We start from the raw sequence: 26,713 nt of genomic DNA, 5'->3' as shown, positions 1-26,713 counted from the left end.
CCATCAAAGGCTGCGAAGGCTGAAAAAAGAGCAAAATGCAGGAGACGGTGCAGAACTGTGCTGCAGTCTGGTGGAGCTATCAATCATTGAATCCTCGGCTAGAAAAAAGGTTACAGCTCTTCATATTTTCCCCATTTCCATAAGCATCTCTCTGCAACTCCCGACCCCTTGAATTTTCACTGACACTTTCCCAAGGCAACTGAGTTTACCAGCTTACAACTACTCACCCATGTACAAGTTACCGCTTGGTGGGAAACCAGGACTCCTCCTTTCACCACGGGCATGGGCATCCTTCTGCTAAGGCACTAGTCCAGCTTTGCTCACATAAAACCTTCCTGTATTGCCTTTGCAATTAAAACATTGCTTTCCACAGCACTTTCTCAAATTATTTAGGACTTCTTTGAAATTTTGCTCCCCTCTACAGCATTGAGTCCCTCAGTTTCCTTACAGGATGGTACAATAGTATGTACCTTGTTGTTACAATGCAGTTCTAGCTATCACATTATTTAATTTTTAAAGTTCTGCTACAGTACAACTGAGTTTTCAGAAAAGAAGTTCCTTTTGTAAATATCAAATAAATTTGCATGGGAAAACTCTCATATATGAGCAACTTTTTTTATTTCATCACTTCACAACAGCCAGAATTAGGCTAAAGAAAAGGACTAGATATCATGCAAAACCATTTCCAGCCACAGCTAATACCAGCTGCCTTTGGTTGCATGGAAAAGCAGAAGTACCGAGAGATACAGAAAGAGCCCACAATTTGAATAACAAATTAATTTTTCCTCAGATACTTATGGTGTCAGTAAGGAACAGTGAAAGAATATGCAAGTGTTATACAGCGTTACCTAAGGCAACTGAGTGACTAAGATGCTTATTGTTATTTTAAGTAATCAAAAGTAGCTGCAGTCTTAAAAGAGTGGCAGATCAACCCTATTTAGGCATATTTTTTAAAATGGGTGCTCATCAGCTGTTTTTTTGTAGGAGGAATCAATTAGTAGAACCAAATTTTAGCACTGAATAGTACATCAGCAAAAATAGATGAAGCAATCACAGCATCGGCAACTGTCATCTTCTCCCTGGAGAAACAAAGGCAGTTTTTAGCATCTTCATGGGCTGCAAGGGATAGCAGGGAAAGGAGTGCTAAATGTATTTTTCTATTTGTCTTTTAGCCTTTTGCTAGTAGCACAGCAGAACCAAAAGCTGATAGTAAATTGTACATGCACCACTGGTTTTCTTGGATTACTGAGTATCACTGTTCTAAAGTTTTCTGCAGTGCAGTCAGAGAATTGTCAAAGAGCTTTGATTCTGCAGTAAGCTATATGCTTATCGTGTCGGTAATAAAACCAAGGTTAATTAAGGTGAATTGCTGAGGAACACCAACTCTTTCTGTTGGAGGCATGAATTTATGAAGATTGAAATGATCTGTCAGAACATCTCACTGTGGGTTTCAGTCTGGTGGTAGGAGCTTGCACCACTTCCATGATTATCTGTTCTTTGTTGAGAGGAGATGAATGGGGAGAGTTTCCCAGTGTTAGGCTCCATTGTAACACAAGGTCATCTTTGAAAGAGATTAGGAAAAACTAATCTAGACTATCCCACTCCCAGAACAGAATCAAATGCTGTGTTATTTTTCTCTACTCCTTTACGTCATGTGGTTTTAAACCCTTCAGGTAATAGAATTTCTTCATGTCTTTGTTTATACTTTTAGGTGTAATTTTCCATAGCATCCTCCAAGCCCAGCCTAAATCCCATTCCTGGTGCTACCTTACCTTCCTACCAATAACTCCCCAACAACTTCACAGGTTTGAGCAGAGCACTGCTGTAAGACCTGCCTTGTTTTCTTGTACTACTACTATTGCATGCTACAGAGACATTCACAAAGGGGGAAGAGTATGGCATCGCAGAAGCAATCTCATACACACAAATACTGAATGCAGCTCCATGGAGTGGAACACACAGGTATACCAGAAATTTCTTTTTACCTTTGATAAGCTTTGTGGGAGGACCACATTTAAAATTGCAGTTACCGAACATGGAGAAAGGTCTGTGGATGTGTAAGGTGATAACACACCCTCATATCTGCTTGTTGTTTATTTTAGCATAGGTATCTTTTCTGTGTTACATTCAGCCAGGGGTGAGGAGTAAAGTAGTGCCAGGACAGACCATGTCCTCTCAGCGTCTTACTGGACATAGAAAATGTAGTCAGGATGAAGTTTTCTCTTATATGTCACTCAATCTTATTGAAAAGCTGCTGGGAGTAGGTGAACCAGTGAATGTAAAATGTAATTTTTAATTTGCTAATTAATCAAATATCCTAGTTTTAGCTGGGATAGAGATACTTTTCTTCTTAGTAGCTGATGCAGTGCTGTGTTTTGGATTTGGTGTAAGAACAATGTTGATAGCGCTGACGTACTATCAAATAGTTGATGGTTTTAGTTGTTGCTAAATAGTATTTATGCCAAGTCAAGGACTTTTCAGTTTCTTGGGCCCTGCCAGCGAGAGGGCTGGAGGGACACGGGAAACTGGGAGGGGACACAGCCAGGACAGCTGAATCGAACTAGCCAAAGGGATATTCCATACCATATGAGGTCATGCTAGGTGTATAAGCTGGGGGACATTCGATGTTATGGCAATTGTTTTCCCAAGTAACCATTATGCATGATGGAGCCTGGCTTTCCTGGGGATGTCTGAACAGCTGCCTGCCCATGGGAAGTGGTGAATGAATTCCTTGTTTTGCTTTGCATGTGTGCCCAGCTTTTGCTTTACCTATTAACCTGTCTTGATCTCAACCCAAAAGTTTTCTCACTTTTACTCTTTGGATCCTCTCCCTCATCCCACTGTGGGGGGAGTGAGTGAACGGCTGTGTGGGGCTTAGTCAGTGGCTGGGGTTAAACCATGATATCAAAGTATCAGTCTATGATTTCCCATGCCATGTATTAAGGTATTAGTCTTTGACATACAGAGGTGCTGTTGTCATGCAAACTCATTTCTGGGTAGCCTTAGAAAGGCTTAAGTCTTGCTAATAATAGTTTTAACATGAATTTGGCCCCTTTTGCTGGGAAGGTTTTGGCACTACAGGTTCACATGGGCTATAACTTCCTTAGACAAATTTTGAAGTATGCAGTTTGGAAATCATTTATTATACAACTGTCTGTGTTATAACAAGGGAAAGGCAGGCTTTTGCTAGCTCTTGCTAGATACCTGGGCATAATGGGTAACGAGACAGACTGTAAGACAGTGGTATGTCTGATAAAATCATACTCTCATCACAGGCCTCTGGATTTAGGGCAACCCTCCACAGATGATTATAAGGTGAGATGCAGGGATGGGCCCAGCAGAAAATTACCAGAAGCTTAACCTGTTATAAATGTACCCCAAGTTATCTGTTCAGCAACACGTATCAGTATGGGCTCTTCCCCATGGTAATGTAAACTAGGTTAATTTTTTTTTATTGAAGAATAAATTATCTCACATTTATTGTGAGAAAAAAACACAACAAAGACAGCTACTGAAAGGAATTGACTTGTCTGCCTGATTGTGTAGGTTCATCGTATTCCCACTGGTCAACAGTAATCTGTTTTATTAAAAGCTGATGGGAATAGGCTAATGCAAAGATTCACTTTCATAAATGTTTATCTTGGTACTGAAAATGCTGTGATGCTAGTACAGACAGCAAAAGATAATGGAATATTTGTAATGTGTTTATTTAGCTAGTGCAAACAAAATTGATAAAGCAAACTTGTGCCAGGAAGATGGCTTTGTTTTGATAAATTATCCACAGAAGTCTTGTTCTGTAAAGGCTGGCTGATCCATCAAGGCTCCCTGCATTACTTTATAATGTCTGCTATGCATAGATATATGCACAGTCACATATGAGCTACCTTGATAGCCAAAGCATGCTTGCTTTCTGATGTTACCACTTTTCACACACTTTTCCCAAATCGTCCAAAACAATTTATAACAATAATTGCTCTAACATAAATCGTCTTCATTATCAGCTTTGCATTTTGTAATTAATTTACTATCAGTTCACATCAATACAAATGAGGGCCAGCTCTTTTCCCCAAGCTCTGCTCAAAGAAAAAAACCTACAGTTTATGACACTCATTGCTCTTCCTGGCAAGGGAGCTCCAGCCACAGGGACCTCCGCTGGGCTTTGCGGGGGCCTGGGATGTGTAACCACTTGAGAGGTGAAGTCAGAGCTGGTGGAGGAGTGTAAGGAGGCATATTCATAGCACCTTATAAGCACCTAAGTCAAGCAGTATGACTACCATGGCATCTAAGTTCAAGCAGCCATTAAGCAATTGAGAGGATATGCTCCGAGGCTCCAGCTCCCGGCTCCTGGCTCCCTGCAGATGCAATAGGAAGAAAGGCTTGCCATCCCTAAATCAAGCTGTTGTGGGCCCTGTGACAGACTGAGCTGTTTGTGCTTTCTTGAGCTCAGACACTGCAGCAGTCACAGTGCCTCAGAGAGCTTCCTGCAGGCGAAAAGGTGTCTGCACTCGGGCCAAAGTCTCCAAGAAGGCCTCCCAAATTCTTTTTTCTGTTTGCTTAGATCCCGTTTGTGAACCAGGACCCTGCGTTTTGCTGGCATGAATGGGCTGTGTTGACGTATTTATAACTCAGGGAAGAAAGTTTGAGGTGTCCATGCATGGAAGCTTGCATGAAGGCAACCCCCCAAAATCTTGAAAGGTGATAGACAAATAACAGCTTTAACCATCTTTTATTCTTGAAACAGAAGACAGCTGTCAGGAGGAAGAGCTGATGCCTTGGGGACTGCAAATGGCAAGTAGATGTGGTGATTCACTGACTGTCAATTGGTTCGACCTTTTCTGCTAATCTCTTAAGTGGCAGTAATGTCTTTGTAACCCAGGCACCACAGGAAATATGTTTCTGCATAACCAACAATTGGGAATATTTATCCAAATTTGATTATGTGTCTTCAGCTGAGCTCTTGTTTTTGACTACTGTTTTATCACAAACAGCACAATGGATATATAAATAGGATGTGGTAAAACAGTATATTGCTTTAGGGCCTGCACCATTCAGGTCTGAGTACTTTATCCTGTTGACTAGGTTCTGTGCTGTGATTTGCATTTGCAATACTGGGCCAGAAATATCTGAGTCATAGCATGTAAAGCATAGTCTGCTTCACAGCTACTGTAGGGTTACATCTCTTGTAACAGTCTCTAAAGTGAAGAAATGGAATGTGTATTCTTGTTTACATTGATAACTGTACATACAAAATTTGGAAATGTAAATGCACATACATTACATGCAAGGTACAAACAAGATGAAAAGTAACTATAGATAGTGTAAACCCTGTTGTGGATTCCCAGCTTCTTTGAATTATCACTCCATGACTCTGCCATTTATAGCCATCCTCACAGCTTCCCCTTCTATGAGCAGCCTCTTTGTAACAAGGAAATGGTACAAATCTCAGAGGATAAGAAAAAAGCCAATAGCATTGTGACTTCAGGTATTTGAAATACATTAGAACAAATTAATTGTATGTGTTATCAGTGTTTTGATCTGGATGATACAATCGCTTGGCCTAAAGTAAATGTTCTGCAGGAATGGCAAGGACTTTTCAAGAATAGAAACATTGGGGTTTTGAGCAAGTGAGAGATTTTTCAGAAGACTAAACCTTCCCTGAACCAGGTAGACTATTTGCTGTTCCAGCTGAGCTAAACTGGAAAGCTCGCAGCACAGATGACGTGCTGGTTTTTTCAGTTTCATTGGGCAACGCTCCATACATTTACCGTACAGAAACCCCCTAAAGGGTGCTGCAGAGCCAGTGCCCCATCCTCCTCCAAGTCCTGCCAGTCACCGATGTTTGCATGTGACAGGTGAATTTGTTAAGCCTAGGAATGACATCTTACATTTCTGGTGTAATAAGCACTAAAATGATTAAAAGTAAAAAAGTTTTCTCCCCTTCAGGAAGCTCATTTCTAATAGTACATATTTTTCAGACTTGCTTTGCTGTAACTTCCTCTGCAGAAAGAGATCTAAAGACCAAAATAGTGTATAAATTCCTACATGAAAAAACCTTCACTGCTGCCTTAAAAGAAAACCAATAACAGAGTGTGATTTCTCATTTCTAAAATCTAAACATTTCTTGAACACAAGTTCAAGGCTGTTATCCTGCATCAATCTCGAATATTGCCACTATATCCAGTGGAAATATCCCAGACTTGCTCTGGGTTAGTTATGATCAGAATATCACCTATGATAGCTCCAATTTCTTTAAGCCTCTATTAGTTTTTCAGAAATGGTTTGGACTTCAGAAATTATTATTTGCAACCAGTGTGTCCCTCATTTTCCCTGAGGAAATGCTGAAATGTGTTCATGTGGGAACTCAGCTGTGTTTTGTTAGCTTGTCAGTTTTGTACAAGCAGGTACTGGAATTTATGTTGCCCATGTAAGCCAAAGTTCTGCACATCCCACAATTTGTAGGATTGGATCCTTAAACTGAGATCTTCCTCATATTTGTCATCTGGAGAAAAACACTACAGCAAACAACCTGAGATTTTCCTGAATATTTTAGATCAAATCCAGGGAAGAGAAAGATATTAAAATAAGTAACTGGTTGTATGTTTATTTTATAATTAAACTTTTTTTTTTCAAAACCAAATATGTATTTGTTACAAATTCATAACAATGACAACGTAAGTTTGCTTATATTCTGGAAAAAAAAGAGGAAGATGAAAAAGCCCCACTACTTGTTTGAATATGGAGTACAGTACTTGGGTACTTACCTGCTTTTGCATCGGAAACATCAGTTGAAAGGATTGTACTTCTTTCTATCCACTGGAATACAACTTGGGGTAGTGTTTTGCCAGTTTTCTGTATGAATCTTGCGGATTTTTCAATGTGCCAGACAACTCATACACTTGTTGAAGGGTAAATATGAGAAGCAATTTAGTGCCCCTGCCAGCACTCACGCACTCAGCTCTCAGTGGGAGAATGCTTTTGAAACCTCTAGACTTTGACACAGCTACTTATGCCCTCAACATTTAAAACACCTTTAGTTTGTGATGGTTGTTGTTTTTGTTTTGTTTTGTTTTGTTTTGTTTTGTTTTGTTTTGTTTTTATTGGTCCCTCAATTGAGAGTTTGTCAAATAGAGTGATGGGTCCTTGCCCAGACCACAGGGTGTGGGTCCTGAGGCTCAGTCTGGGCTCCAGGGGTCAAATGCAACACAGCAGAGCGTTCAACTCACTATGGCAATTAACATTAATATTAAAATCACTCATTCTGCATGTACATTTGAGGTTTTTTCAGGCTTATGCGTATGTCTTGGAGGAGTTTGAAAAATTATGACAACAAAATTAATATACAGAATGAAGGTTTAAAACGGCCAAAAAACTGTTCAAAATAAAAGAGCCAAAAATTATATAAACAAGTTAATGAACACCCAGTGTAACACCGCTGTACAGAACCCATCTTTCCCTTTTCCTCCCCCCCAAGAATACGCAGGGGACAACTTCCTCACAGCTGTGGCAGAGACCTATATTGATTCAGTTCCATCCGTTATGTCTCCTAAACTCATTCCTTAATTGCCTTCACCAAATTTCCTAAAGATTGTTGGCATTAGCTCACTACTCTCATGAAACTGCTCTTCTATAGCAATAGAGTATTTGCTTTTGTCTATTTGTGTCTGCACCTGTATTTACAAAACATCATGAAATTTCCAGGTAAAAGTGACTCCTTTGGGTGTAACTGCAGACAACAAACATGAAAGAAATATTAAATTCTAAGATAAAAGCAAATGATTGAGAAAGAACTACTGGCATTGAGGATTATTTTAAACCATACATTTAGTCAAATTAATTAGTCAGGATTAGTTTCTACTGCAAATTTATGCAGTGCCTTGATCATTGAACTTCACTGATAATTACTTACTTGCATCCTCATAAAAAGAGGAGATAAATAGTGGTTGATAAAAGGTTCCAATTTATTGTCCCTGCAGAAATAAAAACAAACTTATGGCTGTTATACAGAATGGTCACAGAGAATTTCTAGTTTCTTACTTTGAAAATACGACTGTTATTAACTGAAAGAGATTAAGTAAGAGGTAAAATCTTCTCTCGCACTGGGATCAAACTACTCATTATTGCTTTGATATAATTCTTAATAAAATGAAAATGACTTGTTCTCTTTAGGATGACATTAAAGTAGGCTTTACAGAATAGGTAGAAGGGAAATCCTAAGTTCCTTCCTTCCTTCCTTCCTTCCTTCCTTCCTTCCTTCCTTCCTTCCTTCCTTCCTTCCTTCCTTCCTTCCTTCCTTCCTCCCTCCCTCCCTCCCTCCCTTTCTTCCTCTATTTCTTTATTTCTCTCTTCTTTTTCCTTCCTTCCTCCCTCCCTCCCTCCCTCCCTCCCTTTCTTCCTCCATTTCTTTATTTCTCTCTTCCTTTCTTTCTTCCTTTCTTGTCTTTCTGTCTTTCTTCCCTCCCTCCCTCCCTCCCTCCCTTCCTTCCTGCCTTTCTTTCTTCTTTCTTTTGAGGTTCATAGCCTGCTGTAGTCAATGGGAATACTTTACTGACTTTTCTGGGTTTAAGACTGTACCCTAGATCATCTGCAAAGAAATCAAAACCACTGAAGGACCTGTTTTTAAACTGACAGCCTCCTCCAGGTTGACAAGTTGTCTCTGTACCCTTCTTAAGTGTTTTTTTTTTGGATTGTAAGCTTTCTGGCATGGGCAATATTGTTTGTTTACATGTACAGTAGTTAATGCAATAGATGTACAACTCAGTTTGTACCCAGACATTTCAATGGTTCATCAGTTATTTAATAATGCAGCTCACCAAACACACAGATTTAATGACCGCAAGAGGCAAGGACTCCATTAGGTTTCTTTTCTATACAACTCCACAGGAAAATAACCTTGATGATTTCTATTAATGACAGAAAAAAATGTTTTAAATTGACAAATTCCTTTTCCTAATTCTCTGTACAAATCAGGGTAAACAAGTCATATCTAAATTTCTAGCTACTTCTTACAATTTATATTGACCTACTTCAATACATATGATGGATTACACAGTCAGAGCGATCTGTTTTGAAACACAATGCTGAATTGACAGAGCAGTTGCTGCTTTTGAAAGTACTAGGCATTTTTAGCTTCAGCTAAGATTCAGCTATATGGAAAGCAAGTTCAGAGGTTTTGCATGTACATCATACTAGGGTAGCGTTGTAAGCACATATCAATGTGCATATTGATTAAGTTACAAGGTGTAAGCTGGAAAATAAAGTTTAACTAAAATTTCAGTTAAATTCAGTATTAATGAACCATGTACTAGGGAAATACCCAAGAACATTATCAACAGAACATAAGTGAGCTTCCACACTAATGAAACAATTCTCTTTCCATACTGTTTGCAGCACACATGGAATAGTGCTGCTCAATCTAACTGGATTCTTCTGATTTACGAGGGAGAGTAAATTCATGTTTCCCAGATGCCCTCCACTTGCAGAGCCCACTGGATGTTGGTTATGGATCTCTAGGAAATCAAAAACCCAACACACATTTTGGGGTACAAGAGAACATTTCTGCATATTCCTTTGTGGTTATTTACCATTGGCAATGCAGGACAGCCCAGGAGCTGTGACTGGCTGTCCATGACACAAGGCATTACATTTACCAGGACACAAGATGCATGGTAAAAACAAGAAGCCTTTAGACCTTTCCTCCAGAGAATTCCATTTCACGTTCAACAGCACCAGTGGAAGAAAACAAGCAAAGCGGGAGATGAGAGAGGCAACTTCTACAGGCATGTTTTGCATAGCATGTAGTATATAAATTTAATGAGCAGATTAGGAGTGGCAACTGCATTTGTGTTGAACCTACTCATTAATTTTTGCTATAGCCTATGCTTCTGTGAGGCAAAACTAATTTTTAAGGCTTGATGATGGGCCATTTATTTAGTTGGGTTTTCTTTTGTTTTCCTTTCTTCATTTCTGCCTTTGGACCTTTTGAATTGTGGCATGTCTTTTAGTCCTGTTCAGATGAAAGAAAGAAAAAGTCCATTTTGAAATCTTTTTGATGGCTGAATTGAGCACAGCACATTTTCATTAAACACTCCTTCCCCTGAAATCTCCCAGTTTAAATTTTCAATCGCATATTACTGTTGTTTGTACGCAAAACCTCTAATTATATTGCCCCAAATAATCACCTCCAAATGGAGAGGATGACAAGAAAATTGCTATGCTACCAAGGATTTTGTGGACCTTGAATCCTCCTGGGAGGGAGATAGAATATGGAGCCAGGGATTAAAAAAAAAAATAAAAAAATCTTCAAGTAATTTTTGGTAATAGGTTTTGTCATTTTCAATTAACGTTTTTAATAATAACCTTCCGAATATAGTGGAGAAACAGAACATCTTGTTTGTCAATTAATGTAGAGTGCTTTACAAAAGATGTTATGACATTTGCCTTGCTGTGTCCACATCAATATGACAGTTTGTTAATAGTTCAGTGTTATTTTTCCTCATGTTTTTACCATGAGGACAGAGTGGAGTCACCATTCTTTCTGTGGTATATATTTACCTTCTACCCATGCAATATTTGTCTAGCTTCTTGTGATTCATTTCAAAACATTACTTTAGATTTCTGTTTGCTGCAGAGTCATAAATATGGATTTGTGTAACCTAGTGTTTATTTAATGAATCCGGTGCTCATTACACCGGAAGTGAGTTGTTAACTGTTTTTTTTGAAACTATGTTTAAAGTAAGAGCCTTAGTTAGGAAATGGCTTCAAGTTCCTAATTTTTGGGGTAGCTGAGAGTGAATTGATAAGGGACAGATACTAGCCAATATGTTCTGCACATCATACCAGCATACATGCAAATATGAATATTCAATATCACTACAAAATTTTAGGTAACAAGGAGCAGAAAATTTGCCCTTGATATGACCCTCCCTGCTGCAGAGGAGCTTCCACAGTGGAGTAGACAAATATCAGAAGAACTGAGATTTCTCTTCCTGTGAAAGGCTTTGTGAGACAAATGCTTTGAACAGCAGTAAGTACCTTTGTGCATGTCAGTCCTCGTGGGAGATGGAAATGCTGTGCACTGCAGAGGAGATGGAGCACTTAAGAAGTTTGGAAAAGAAATAACTGGGATGATTTGCTTAGATAAACATGGTAGGAATTAGCAGTAATTAATAATGATGACAATGACGACAATGATGATGATTAATAATAATAATAACAATAACAACAACAACAACAGCAATAATAATAATAGTGGGTTCCTAGGTACTAGAATGGGAAGATTTGGATGCTCTTAGGTTTAGCCTAGGACAATACTGCTTATGTTTCCTACTGAATGGACCTCACCTCACTTTTAGTACAAGTTTTTTAGGACTTTAACTAATTTTGTGAGACGCGCTGGATTGCTTTATTTTCCTCTTTTTATAAAAATCCCTGCACTCTGATCCCATTCCTGCAGAATTTTAGGTCTACATGTCCATTGCTAACTATGCCCTCACGTACTCTTCCCCTGCAACACCTCCAAACTTGGCAGTGAACGGAGCCATCCCCAGATCCTCCTACTGCCAAAGAAGTTGGTGTGACAAAGACCTTCCTTGCTGTTTGGCTTGTGTAGGACCTGGCTTGTGAATTATAAAGGATGCACGAAAGCACGTGAGCTCAAAGGAACCAGAGTTTCTCCTCACCAGTGTCTGAGGAGGGAGAGCTTGCCAGCTCCAGATTTACCAGGGGGACTAAGGGGGTTGTTACAGGGTGCAGCCCCTGCCAGTTTGTACAAAGTGGCAGTGAAGACAGATCTGTGATGCTTTTCTAGTCCCACCTGCAGGGAGGCAGAGTCTCTGAGCAATTGTGCGCTACCTACAGCTGCTCTTTAATCCTCTTGTGGGCACCACCCTCCTTCTCAGCTAAGGTGAGCGGGAGAACACCACCAGAAAAAATAGAAGCATGGATAATTTTATTTTGTTTTTTTTTTGTCTATATCCTTTCTGCTTTGCATGGAAATTCAGCGAACACTAACTTGAATGGAAAGAGTTCAACCACTGAAGAAGACAGAAACAAGAGCAGACCTCTATGACTCCAGGGGAAAATTTCTGTTTATGTTTACCTAAGTTGGGAGAAATCACTCACCAAGAGATTAAATGGTACCTGCAAATAATGTAAGAGCAAGGCAGATAAAGAAAATGTACATTTTCAGCCAGGAGGCGATGGATGGTTAAAAACAAAATCCATTCCCGTATGAAATGCCGTGAAATCCCTTAATAGCGGATCTGGGTGTGAACTTTGAATCTGGTGCTTCCATCTCCAGTGGTGTGAATTGAACTCTGCCTCTTCTGACCCATACAGGCACTTGCAGTTTGCCTAATTGAGAAAGGAACCATATAGAAGCCTCGGGATTTGCGTAACTAACTGGACATATTAAGGAAAGGTCTGGATTCAAATTCACTAACGCATAGCCTGTAAAATGCTAACAGCCCTAAAGGCAGGCCAGTAGTTTCAAGCTGTCTTTGAGAGGCAGAAGGTCCCTTCGGGTTGATTTCCCATTCCACTGAAGCCTCCATGGATGATGGTTCACCACCGTTTCACTCCCCAGGAGGAGGCAGCACCCTGCATTTCCTCGGGAGAGCACTGAAAACCGCAGCCCTGGGTTCTCCCAGGTGACTCAACCACAGCTCCAGAAGCAGAGCCATAATCAGTTGTATTGCTCAAAGGCTGAAAAGGCCCCACCCTGGGTTTTTTTCCCCCACTAAAAATGTATTTAGATTAATGTTATTTAGCACAAACACAAGCTGAACTAATTTCATGCTCCCTCACAGCCTTCTTCAGGCCACAGCATAGCACTCCATGCTGTCTGCTGTGACTCTCTCTTCATCAGGCTGCTCACTGAAAAAGAAAATAATGCTAAAATCAAAGTCACCCTAATGGAACTAGCAATTTTTTTTAGTCCCCTTCTGCAAACTTCTCATGCATTTGCACATTGTATTTTCACATGCAGCCTCAGACTGTAAGGGTTATAAAGGAGAAAACAATTTTTCCTTCTGCAACATAATGTTTGAGAAGGATACAATTATGCGATACTGAAAGTACCTCAGGAAAAAACCTGCATTTTTTATATAAAACATTACATAATAATTAGAAGCTAATGTTCTCTCCTATCAGAAGGGACTATTTAGCCTGACTTCTCTGTAGGAGGACTGGTAGGGTCAGATCAAAATATTTCATACCAAAACCTCTTGAAGTCAATTCTGCCCCTTTTTTTTTCCTTAACCAAGTGTAACACACCAACACTTAGCAAGTTACCTGGACCATCTCTTAACATTTTTCAGTCTTTGAAGTTTTTAAAACTTGAATTTGGACATACCTCGTATTTCCTGGTCTGATACTCTTTTCAGAGGGACATGACAATGATACATATATCCAAAAATATGATGGCAGGTTCATTCCATAAGTTGGGCAAAAATACAACTCTGAAATGCTTCTCCACAACCCAATAAAGTAGCAAGAAGGAAAAAAAGACTTATGCTGATTCTGCAGTTGTTAGAATGGTGAAATTCATTACTGAATGTGAGGCTACACTTGAGGGTGCTCTGATTTGAGTTGAATATTTAGCTTACCTCTAAAGGTAGGCAATTCTAACTAATATCTTCATTATATCCATGCCCAGATGGACGCATTTCTTGGCTGATACATATGATAGAAGTTGTCTTTTATCCCTGACAGTAAACCCTACAAGCATGCTTTGTTGTGTGCTGTCCCACAGCATCCTTTGCCTTTCCACATCCATAGCAAAGCTTCAGCAGGCTCGGCTTGTTTCCAAAAAAGCATTCTTTGTGACAGTTAAAAGAGAGAATTCAGAACACCATATAATAAAAGCAAACAAAATACAGCAGAAATAATGTCTTATCTCAGCCAGGAGCCGAAAATGAAAATAAATAAAGACCAAATGCTGCTTACTGAGCTTTCTTTGCAGGGTGCACAGAGCAGGAAATAAAATAATTTTGTTGTTTCTATTATCATTCTTGCAAGCACAACACAAAGCATTGCTGATATGGTACAGGTCCATCTGCCAGCTGGGGGAGAAGAAAAAAAAAGCAATTAAGAATATTATAACTTAGGTTTGTTGCTATAGGCTGGAAGGATCCAGTTAAACATGCTATGATTCTGAGCAGAGAAGAATAGGAGATGAACCAAGAAAGAATTTCTCTTGATATTATGACTTGACCTGTGTCCCCTGCCTTCCCCAACTCCCCAAACCAGGTATATATCTGTAGCCAAACCACCTCTGGCTCTCAAAGTCAGGTACTCCATGTATAAATATGCATTCTGAGGATGTGTGGGCTAAACACTAGCCTGGACAACTTACTCTGCCAGTCTGATCCTGTGATAGAAGAAGACTTATCTGTGCACCTCAGTAAGGACACCCAGCCCTAATTTCCAGAGCAAGGAACCGGGTGGTCATTTCACCTTGCCTTCTTCCCGCTGCCATCACCTACCTAACCCAAATTTGTTTGATGCGTGAAACTAGCATGAAGTAGCAAAAGTAATTCTTGCTCTATATAGGCAATGAGAAATTTGTACCTCCTCCAGGAAGAGGGCTCAGAATTAACTGTCTTACAAGTGACCCTGCACATTTTGCACACTTGTCACATGTCATTTAACCAGCGTTGGTTTTGCATTTGGGGAAAATACTGGCAAAGAACCGCTTTTGTTAGGTCTCTTGCACATTTGTTTTGGCAGTGTCAGTATCCTTGCTTGGTGATTCTGCATAGCACTCCTCTGGTATTCACATAAAACAGTCTCTGAGAAATTAATCTAGACCACATTACTCTTAAGTAAGCACATCAGGCAGCTGGTACAGGTCCAGCCAGACACAGTTCCCATGAACCTAAGCCTTATCTTTACGTTTCACTGTAATCTGAAGGAAATAAACACAGAGCCCTAATGTTATGTCTGTTTTACTGCATCTGTCCTTGCAAACTGAGGTTGTAGAATAGACCATTTCTCTGCTTTTTTTCTGGTTCCTTTGTTCCCAGAGCTACCGTGACTTGTTGCCCAGTGTGCATCTCTGAAGCACATGCTCATAAACCAGCTACAACTGCCTTAAATTATTGCTGTGCCATGTGGAGGTGACCCCTGAGCCTGCACGAGGTGAACTAAAGCCCCCATTATTTTTCTAGGCAGCATCCCTTGTTTTTTCCATCCCCTTCATGTCTGGCACCTGCTTGATGTGCAGCCAAGCTGCCTCCTGCCAGCAGTTCGCACATGGTCAGTCATCCCACACCAGGGAAGCAGATCGGCTGCGTCTGCCAGACTATCACCAGGCACAGCTGTCCCACTGCTGAGTCACAGTGTTAGACAGGAGCAAAGTGATCACTTCTTCATATTTAAATAGCTCTGGTCTCTGGAAAAATATCAGACCACTGTGGGCTTCCTGGTGGTTTCATAGTTGGACTCTTGGGATCTACCCTGGGCTGGCTGCTAAGTATTTCTTCTTTACATATTTACATATAGGTTGCAGAGGGGCTGGCAGGGAGTTTACTTATGCCAACAGCAGTGGCCACACTGCAGTGTGGAGGTGCAGTAGCTTGGTGACCACCTCCATTGCCCATCAGCCACCTAAATCAGTGACTGCTTGGAGAACATCACAGGCTGGGGACTGAGGACTCATCTGTCAGCACCCAACAGAGCAGCTGCAGGCTGGGCATGGCCTTCAAGACAGATATTGCTGCCATCTGATGCAAAGATTGTGCCAGATTATCTCTGTTCATCAAGTAAGAGAATAGCAAAAATGGCCATTTTAATGAGGGCAGAATTAAACCTGAACACAGAAAAAAATGAAACTAGTTGTCTAAACAGAATAAAATTTTTATAGCTTTTGCAGTGGTTTATAAATTATCCCCAGCTAGTTCGTGTCTGAGTAGAAGCTTTTTGTGGAAAGCTGTTCTTATCTTAATGCAAACATTTTGCTCCTGTTCTGTGGAAAAATGTTTGGCTCATTTTGTAGAAAGAGGTTAGAAATACAATCTTGTTGAGAAATGGTGGGGTTCTTGAGACAGTCCAGGAATAAAAAAAGCACAGAGGGATAAGGTGGAAAACATGTTATTAGCTCTCCAGTAAAGAATCAATTTACTCCGTTTAAAAATGTTCCAGCTCTCTTCTTTTGTATGGCACTGGGGAAATCAGGATTGATTTTTAAATATAATGATGTAAGTTGGAAATAAATGTCAAAGGTAAACTTACAAGTGAATGTTTAAAAAGTAATGAAGTAATGTTATCCCTTTGTACTGATGAATTCAATTAAAAGACAGGTAGGTCCACCAGCGTTGTAAAGGAGCAAAGCCCAGGTGAGCATTCCTAATGCCTCTCAATTTTGGTTTATTCCTCGCATTAGAAATGAGTGAGCCTTTCTCATAAAAGGCTTGCTCCTACTCTCTCCTTTACTGAGCTGCCTATTTTCTTGGAGCTTGGGTATACCTATTTTAGCATTATAGAATTAAATCATTTTAAATGATGCAAACAGAATTTTGGCAGGATTTTATTTCATGGTCTCTTTGGTAATTTTGCCTATTCATACAACTTGGAATTTAAAACCTGTTTAAATGCATCATTAAACATTTCAGTTTACTTAGGGATAGATACCATGATTTCTCATTTAGCAAATTAGTGAACTGAGGCATAGAGAAACAGGGTCAAATCTCCACTAGCATGAATTTTCCCTTGTGTCACCTAGGACTGAGTTTAACCCATGCAATAGTGTGCAGCTGAGACAGGTGATACATCTAGTAAGTACACAGTAACCTGGGATATTAGTTCTCAAGTGAGAAAGGACTTGACTTATGGCTGATGTCTTCAAGGGATGAGAATCACATTAAGGATGGGCCACAGGAGGAGGTTGGAATGATCTCAGGAGCTTAGGTGCTGGGTTAAGGGCTTGATCTGAAGGCAACTGAAGAGAACCCAAATATTCCACTGGCCTGAGTGAGTGTCTTGAGGTCCTCACAATTTCAGCCATTTCAGCAGTTCATAATTTAATAGTTTCTAGTAGTTATCTGAATGGAAATAAAAGGCATGTCTTACAGCACAAACCCCTAAAATTATAACTTTTACAAATTAATGCTCCAGCTAGTTCAGCATCCAGTCTTGAATAACATTTCACTTGGAAGCAAATGAGATTATATTTCTGAAAGTTTATTTGTATGGAAAAAACCTAGACTATTTAGGACAATATGAGTAAAAGAAAATTGTGTTAACTGATGCAAAGATGTAATTCTATCTTGAGATTGTGAAAGTATTTCTTCTGTTATTTTATTAATTCTCATTAGATGTAAGTTTAAAATGTGGTGCTGATTTTTCTCATGGAATTCAAACAGCGGCAAAAAAAAAACCCTGTTTTGTTGTTTTCCATTTTAACATTCCATTGGTTATTTGAGAGTTTGTTGTTTGAACAGGTTGTTACAGTGCATCACTTCAGCTACCTTAATGTTTTGATTTTGCTGTGAATTACATTCCAAGAATGTTTCTGTTTTGCCCAAATCTGATAATTTTTAGCTTCCATTACATTCAAAATGGTCTCTCATTTGAACAAGAAATAGTGATTATACAGCAAATAAAAATCAGTTATTGAATGTATGTATTTTCACATCCATATTAAAGAGATAAGAGCGTTATTTATTGTGTTTGTAACTGTCAATTGTTTGAAAATCATTGTGAATATTGTGAGTAGCTACAGAATTTTTCGTTGTTTCTGGTTTTCATCTCAAATGATTATTTCAAACACCAGCTTCTTACCTACTTAATCCTTTTCCAAAATCCAATAACCAAAATAAAATTATAATCTAAAGTGATAGCAGAAATCAATGGCCAGGGATATTAGTGGATGCTTATTAACACAGACGATACTATTTTCATATTGCCATAATGTTGGTCCAGATGCGCAAGTGTCAGTTTTAGGCATTGAGTAGGTGGGTTTGGAAGCCTTAGCAGTCCAGAAGCAATTGCTTTTGGCAGGCTCTGGAGTGACTACAGATCCATGAGATTATTTATGACCTATAACTGCAGGCTTACTGTCTAGTGTATATTCCTACCATGCACAAAATCCTATCCCCACTTGTTATCTGAACATGATCCTTTGTACAAATGGACCATGTGGGCCTGATTAGGGATCTCCATGGAAGTATAGGAAGCCAAAAGTCCACTGTCCTGTTTCCTAGATATTCAATGTTTCTGAAGGAAGAAGGAAAGTAACATTGTTTGAAACTTTGCTTTCTGTTTATATATGACCTATTATAACAGATTGAGTGTATACAAAATTTTATTAAGTTCTGAATGATGCTTTCCATGGCTGTTAAATGGCTTTTGGTCAGAGTTGAGTGTATTAAAGTGCTTAGTTGATTTAGGATGTGGATGTAAATGGCAAAGCTCAGTTTATGAGCTTCATTATTTCTGGAGTGAGGCTTCCCATATAGTTCATTAATCTACCTGATTTTTATTATCTCTTTCTCAACAACAGCCACTTTCTTAATAGGTATTTTGACACTGAGGCTTAATGGCGTTTTAAAAGATGACAGACCCATGTACAGAAGTTACAAGTCATATGTATTGAATTGTTCAGTCATGAGATCGTTCCATCCCAGAAATGGAATCTCTGGTGTTATTTTTTCATTTAGGTTTTAGGTTTTGCTCTGGTAGCTAGATCATAATACTCTGTATGAATTAGTCAGTTTTGCTTTTCTTTTCAGGAAAGATTTTTTTTTCACTTTTGCTTTTGCTTTCAGGAAATACTTTTCTTTTCCCCTGCTTGTCCACAATACTAGAAGAATAAAAGAGACAGAAACTAAAGGATCCCAAGCACACTCACATTTCTTGAGCACTTCCAAAATCAGTATAAATAAAATTAATAAAACAAAGTCCTCCAGAATAAATGCACCTAGTCTTACATTACTCTATGGACAGCTATTCCTTTATTTGTACAAACAACTCTGCCTTTAGAATTACACTGTATCTTCATACTTGTTCATTTGTACAAGCTGAAGACGCTTTGCCTTTGGAAATGCATTGCATCTCCATACCAGTATAAAATTTGAGTAGGTGGCCTTCCAATTCTGAGGCAAAACCAGGTCAGACTTCTCACTGACAAGATTCTACGGGCTTCTCTGGTTCTTTGTCTCAGGAACCCGAGTCAGTAATTCAGGTAAAACTTTCTTCTGTGGATTTATAACAATATTTTATCTTTAAACCTGTTTTCAGTATTTCATTTGCAAATAGTTCTCTACATTTTAAGTGTATGCATATATTTCAGTTGACATGAGTTTTCATAATGAACATGAAAATGTAATGTACGTAGCCAGCTCAAGCTCATTAATGTGCTATGTTAATAAATTTCATAACCATATTTGTGCTAAAATAAATAATTTAAAAAAAAAACAAAACAACATGCATTGCTTACAGACAACAATATGCTCTTGCTGTAAGCACAGGAAGCACAATCTTTTCTGATGGCCTAGAAGCCTTTCACCCTGTAGATATGGTTGCAAAAAGGTTAGGGATGTAGTCCTGAAGAGAACATTGATTTTTCTGTCATGTACAGAGTAGTTTAAACTTCATGCATGTGTTCTCTTCTTGGAAATGTCTGTCTGGTTTAGCACATGTTTTTTAGCTCTGAAATGCAGCACTTCTGCAATATGTTCTCAACATAATTCTGGACGAGTGCCTGTGTGAATGGAGGTGCTTGCAGTGAAGGAGTAATGTGATCTTTGGAATAGATTAGTATGAATGGGAGTGCCTAGGCAGAAGAGATCAGACAGGCTTGTGTGGGATTTTCATTCCACTTGCAGGAATTGTTAGGAATTGTTGCTTGTAGTCATTACTCCTTTCCCAGGATGTTGTACCTCATAATGTAAAAACCTATCCTTGTGCTAGGGGACAGGCTGTGAGAGGATTTAGTCTTGTACTTAGTAAGTAGCACACCTTCTTTTTTTCCCTGGTGGTTTTATGGTTGTCTCTAGGTTCTTATCATCTGGATAGATGAATATGGACTGGCAAGTTGGCTTATTTCATTGTAAAGAAAGACATAGTTAAAGCAGTAAAGATAAAACATATTGATGTTTAGAGTAATGATTTCCTTTAGAAGTCCTAGCAAACTGCTACGCAAAGGGAAGTAGAATCACAGAATCAGACACTTTGGGGTGGACCTCAGGTACCCCTGATCCAAGCTAATCCAAGCTGAGACCTTACCAGGCTGCTCAGGGCTTTGTCCACTTGTGTCTTGAACTCTCCAAGGATGGAGACTGCACAAGCTCTCCAGGCAGCCTGATCCAGTGCCTGACTGTCCTCAGTGATCTTCCTTCCTTATGTCCAGCTGGAATCTATTCTTTCAATTTATGACCCTGCCTCTCATTCTCCTGCTGTACATTGTTGTGAGGAATCCAGCTCACCCCCTCAATAACCCTGCATTCAGACAGGGCCAGGCTGCTGTGAGACTCTCCTGAAGTTTTCCTTCATCCAGGCTGAACAAGCCCAGCTCCCTCCACCTCTGCTTGCAGGGCAAGTGCTCCAGCCCTGACAATCCTGGTGGCCTCCACTGGACTTCCCCAAATTTGTCAATGTCTTAATATATCAGGCCTAGAGGTCTGCAGAAATAATTGCAGAAACAAGGTCTTAAACTTGTGTTTCTCTCTTGTACATTCTTATACTATTCCTTTCTCTTGCTATTCATAGAGCTAACCTCTCAGCACTGTTAAGAAAGCAAAATCTATTATCACTCCCTAAGATGCATTGCTTGTAATAACTATCTTCCTGGATTTCATTAAGAACATTACACTTGTTTTTCCTGCAATGTGTTCTTTTCAGTTTCTTTTCTGAACTCCATGGATGGCAGACATTTTTCAGGATTAATGAATTCTTTAGTAATAACATCATTAGTCACTATCTGAAGATCCAATAATCCTTTAAAAGAGTGATGTGAAAGTCAATAGGTGCATGAAAAAAGGCTTTTGAAATTGCTTCTTCTTTCTAGCAAGTCAATAAAGGCCCTCAGTGGGAGGCTGAACATCTCAGTACCCCAGTGCAGGTAAAGGCTTCTCAGGACAGGGCACAAGCATGCATGCAAGGCAGGAATGCTTAAAGCTACTTCCAGGCTCATCTGCAAAAGAAGTCTCTTCCTAAGGCCCTCAGGGTGGCAAGATGCATGAAAAGGATAATGCCTTCTCTGTCTTTTATTTTTAAATGGCATCTGGAAAGTTATCTCAGAGGTCTACCTTAGCCTCACCACTGAAGGAGGGAGGAATTGCAGATGATACCAAACTGGGAGGAGAAGTCTCTGCACTGGAGGATAGGGCTGCAGTTCGTAGAGACCTCAGCCAGCTGGAGAAGTGGGCTGTCAGGAGCTTCATGGAGTCTAGGCAAGGCCTTTTGGTGATTCACTATCCCTGTTTGTCCCTTTCAAAAATGGGGTGAATGATATTCATCACTGTGGGAAGAAGTAGGCGATGGATGTATGAGTTGAAGAGTTGAGCTGGTAATAGGCAAAATGTTCCCCTCTCGTTCCAGCAGTACGCATCACCACCTTTCGTTGTGGTGTTACAAATGCTACGTCAAGTAGGGCAAAAACCTCGGGAAAACATAGACTACCTTGAAGTCACAAAGAAATATTTCTGCTTGTTTAGAGTCAAGGAAGGTTTCTCACATGTGCCCGTTTCTCTGGGGCCTTCCCCTGACAGTTTGGAGAAGAGGAGTTCCATTATCCCATGGGCTGAGGGTGGCCCCAAATCACAGCCAGGGCTGTCTCCTTGCAGGAAAAGCTGCCTTTTGATTTCTGTCTGTGTCTAAAGTGAGAAAAGTTCATTCATGACAGTCTCTTTTTCACAGATGACTGCAAGAGCTGAATTACCAGTGCAGCTTCTCAGGACATTTTTTCCCCTCATCTTCTCCCTTAGACTTTTTGTTTTGACTCAGTGTTTAGCTTTGCTGGAATTGCCCGGAAGTAACTATGGATCAGAAAAGCTGGGACATCCCTGAAGTCCAGATTGAAAGGCAATTTGTGTCAGTGCAGCTGGAACAAGAGCGGAATGGGGGGCTAAACCCTTAGCAGAGCAGAGCTCTCCTGGTGCCAGTCAGCAGGCTGGATATGGCTGGAACAACTCTCCTGGGCACATGCCTTTGCTTAGGGAGAGGAGATGAAAGACTTTTATGGTGGCTTATGTAGCCAAACAGCCACCTGCCATCTCCTTGGCTTGTGCAAGGCTGGGCACCAGTGCTGGGCACCAGCACCAGGCATCAGCACATGCATGCCCATGCCAGCACAGGGAGGGGAGAGCTTGGATTCCCCTTCCACCACCAGGACAGTCGGACACCAAAGCACTTCCGATGTTCCTTTGTGAAAATCCAGGCATGTTGTCCCCTTATATTAAAGACAGAAAGGTTGCACTTTCCTTCCAGGGAAAGCAATAATGTTTATATCTAACTTTTACTTAGCATTTCATCCGTGCGTTTCAGAACACTTGGCATCAATAGCTTTTATATAACTGATAAAATAAGTGAACGGAGGTTCCTTTACATTTCACAGATCTTCAAAACAAATTATTAACTCTTTTTCCAGCTGCTTAACTGTAAGATTGGAAGCCAGAGGTCAGTTCTTATCTCACAGAGGTTTTGAAGTGAAAATGTTTACTGTAGTGATTTATAATGCCACCTCTGACCTTGGATTACTTGGTAGGAATTAAACCAAGTGTTTAAGTTTCTGAAGAATTAGGAAATAAACTAGATAGAATATCTTGTACAAAAATATTATTTTGACTCATAACCCACACCTTTGCTGCAGTTTCCTTGGTTTTCCTACACATACCCATCAGAAGCCATCAGAGGAAGAGCACTATATCAATGAGAATAACAATGATTTTGTATCATTAAAAATTATTCATGTATCCAGTTTCACTGAGACTGTTCCTGTAGGACTCACTAGAAAGAATTACCAACTGGAAATTAAAGGGATAAGACATATAGCCATTAATTTTCAGAATCATTCAATATCTTTTTGTGCTGAAATTTTTCCAATTAAGTGAGTCAGTTCTGTGCTGGTTGTGGAAAAAGTAAAGTCCTGACAGGTTAATTCTGAGAGAAATGTGAATAGATTGAAGCTTGTTACTGAGTTGACTTCATAGCTTTCTTGTTGTCAGACTCGACTGTAAACGGGTGGCACTTTGCAGATGGACCTTTTCAGCAACACACAGAAAGTAACCATCAATAGAAAAAATATTTTGTACATAAACACAAAGGTGAAATATGTAAATATACGTTAACTTACAGGTGTGCCAATAGTGAATCTATTTATTACAAGATTATTCTGTATATAGCTGTAACAAACTTTTCTGAAAGTACTTACAAGTATTTTTTATTAATTATGCAAGGCTGTATTCATACATACGTATGTGTATATATGGACATACATAGGCTGTATGCATCATCGCTGTTCCAACTGGATTTGTCTTTAGCAAATGACTGGCCGTGCTAAAAGTACTGAAGGGACTTTCATCATATTGAATTAAAGTTACTCAAAGGAAAGTGAAAAATGGAGCTTTGTGTGAAGACAGAACAGTATAAAAATGGAAATGGTCTCTCATCCCCTCCCCTTTCGCCTCTATTCTGCAGCGCTTCTCTCTGTACTGCTTTTCACTCTTCTGCTCCCTATTACACTTCTAAACCCTGTGCTACTCCTACCTGCTCTGTTCCTTTGCTTTCATACTAACTAGCAATATGTCCTTTCATGTTCCTGTCGAGCCTGGCTGGGTAGCAATTGCTCTCTCTCTCATGCACATTAACTTGTCTTATTGTCCTTAGCTGTAAAGGTGCAACTGCGCTGGCTCTTGAAGATGTTTTGTTTTAGAAGGGATTTTTCAGGTTGATGAATAGGATTCATTTTTTTCTTCAGCCACTGTGCTGCAGCTTTGATGTTTCTGCTCTTCCCAGTAACATGCCAATGACAGTATCTTTTCTGCAACATAACACCATACCAGGCAGTCTGATGGAGGGATAAGTTCATGGCATTTTAGTACCCAACTACTAACAAGTGTTAATGCTATTTTGACAGTAGTAAAATCTGTGTCTGTCACTCCATCTGTAATAAACGGGAGATGAAGTCACACCATTTCTATGCAGGGGCACAGCGAGGACTAGAGAATATGATGCTAAACTTATGTGTGGCACTGAACGTCATGGAACTACACCATTACACGAGCTTCATCTGATGCATCTTATGATAAAAAAATGAGCATGCAATAATGGAATAAGTGTTTGCAAATATTTTGCCACTGAATTTAAATAACAGATTTATTTCAATAATAAACATGGGAGTGCATCTTGATAGGTTGTTAGCTGAGCTGTGTGGGTAGTTAGTCTTTTATTTTTATTCAGATGATTCAGTGAAACCACATGATTTAGTTATTTTGCCTGTAGTAAGAATACTGAATTCAGTTGTCAGCTATACCAACTGATCTTCACTCCTATTGAAAACATAGCATAGTAACATTGGAATTAATGCGCAGTTTTGTTTGTTCAATTTGAATATGCATGAGAAGCTTTCCAGAGAATGCTAGACAAGACAGCACTTTTGTTAAAATGTTAAGGAAGAGGACTTTGTACTGTTAGAAGCAATCTTTAAGTATTGTAACAGAGTAAAATTTGGTGCTGAGTTAGTTTATGAAAATACCATTCATGCTTTATCATTCAGGAGTCAATATGAAAACCTGGAAGCTAGATCTCCTTTCAGACTGCAAAAAATGTTAACAATTTCTGAAAAGCTTGGTCTAGTCTCATCAGCTGGAAAGCATTAACCACACTGTTGTCAGTCATCGTGGAAAAAGCCTTGAATTTACATTTCCAAAATAAGAGGTGACAGCACAGTTTATAATGCCGTTTCGTTCACATGAGGGACCGAGGATCTGAAGCTGCAGGCTCTTCAGGGTGGCAGAACAAAAAGGGGAGCTGTGCTGAGCAATGATCACTTTGCCAGGATTACAGGCTGCATTCGAGGCTGGAGGAGCTGCCTGAGTGTCGCTTCCATTTTGGAGAACGGCCACCATTCTGCTGCCATGGTTGTTTCTGTTTCAGTGCCAGAACGCATGGCCCATTTCTGATTTTTATCACATTTCCAACTGACACAACTGGCACAAGTCCTTTTTCGATCTGTGAGTTCAGAAACAGATGTTGGTATATTAGCTTGATGATCTGGGGACAGGATTTACAGGCTTGGCTCCAGCAGCCAGACCCAGGCAGCCCCTGATCTAATGGGGAAGCCTGAAAGGGCATGACACCATGTCTGTGTCACAGAACACGGGACCATCTGTTTAAATCACCTTTACTTGCATGTAATTTATTTTTTTTTAACCAAGCAGCAAGGGAGAAACTCATTCTATGGCTCTTTTGTTAAAGAAGACTATTCACCTGTGCATTTTTTTGATAAAAGACGATTCACCAGCTGTGCCCTCAGCAAAGTCCTCTGTACCTCTCCACACAACTTACAAACTCGGGAAGCAAGACAGGCAGGCAGACAGCAGAGGTAAGGGTTCAAGTCAGGGTTAAGACACCCCAGTACTGATGTCTATAAGCGTGCAACCGCCTCATTTCCCTCCAGTCAGTGGAGATCTGGTCGATGCCAACAGTGGAGCCTAGCATGCAACTTCAGTTGCATAGACCACCCTTAAGCAGACAGAAGAGGTGGGACTCAGTTGCCCAAACAGACAGCTGGTATCGTTTCAGGTGCTGTGAAGCACCTTTCTTGGCCTCTTGGAGGCACTTCAGAAAGATTCATGTGTTCCCTAGAGTATATATGCCATTCCTTGCAGATGTCTAAGACCCCTTATCCTGTCTGGATATGGTCCTGGACAACCTGCTCTGACTGACCCTTCTTGAGCAGAGAGACTGACTAGGTGATTTCAGGTCTCTTCCAACCTAAATGACACTGTTGTCTCAGCTGGCAATAGATGCCAGTGCGCTGGACACCTGAAAGTTGCTACCCCGCCAGAATGGCGGTAGGCTCCAGTGACAGTGCTGACTGTAGCTCCATTCACTTGAAGATTCTTGGGAGTCTGTTACCCCATGTGATGCCCTACATCTGCCTGGGACTGGCAGACACAGAGCAGCACTTATGGAAAATACACACCCTTTCCGTGCCAGGCCAGGCGGGACACCCTCATCATCTCAGGTACACTGCATACTAACGTTTGAGTGACTTACTCCTCCATGGTTGTGTCTTTTGGAATATTATGTAGCCAAGAGTCCAGATGGCAAAATCTTCCCATCCAAAATGAGTTGCTTCCATGGTAAAATGACTTGCTTTTATCTTACACATCTCCTTTGAGTGTGCTACACTTCCACATTTTGTCCTTTTTTTCTTTTACATTAACAACCCCTCAGCTACCTGGAGCTTCCTTGCCATGCTAGTATCTGATCAAGCCATCTCTAAACTATATCTTGGTCAAACTAAAAAAAGACCGGTAATTTTATTATTTTTTTTTAATTTAACGCAGATTTTTCAGACATTAAATAATTCCTGCTCTATGACAGTTGTTGAGTCTCTAAAACCACACATGGTGATCCGCCTTTTCTTCACCCTGCTGCTTAGTGACTGTAGCATTGCAGCAGCCATCACGTACCTCATTGTATGGGAATTGTCCTGCTTCAATTGTCCTGCCCTGTAACTTGTCTCAGCTCTATGTGTCTTTCACTGTCA

General features: G+C 40.0%; 1 protein-coding gene across 1 annotated transcript in view; it reads right to left on the bottom strand.

Moving 5' to 3' along the window:
* Positions 1–7,051: 7,051 nt before the first annotated feature.
* KCNF1 (potassium voltage-gated channel modifier subfamily F member 1) overlaps positions 7,052–26,713 on the bottom strand; it is a 96,813-nt gene continuing 77,151 nt past the window's right edge. The window contains exon 2 of the mRNA XM_080390648.1: positions 7,052–25,167. The gene's annotated coding sequence lies outside the window, so the exon portion shown is untranslated. The remainder of the gene's footprint in view (positions 25,168–26,713) is intronic.

Source organism: Falco punctatus (assembly GCF_963210335.1).
Source record: "Falco punctatus genome assembly, chromosome: 5".
Classification (NCBI taxonomy): domain Eukaryota; kingdom Metazoa; phylum Chordata; class Aves; order Falconiformes; family Falconidae; genus Falco; species Falco punctatus.
Note: the sequence above shows the minus strand (reverse complement) of the source record. Positions and strands in the feature narration are given on the sequence as shown.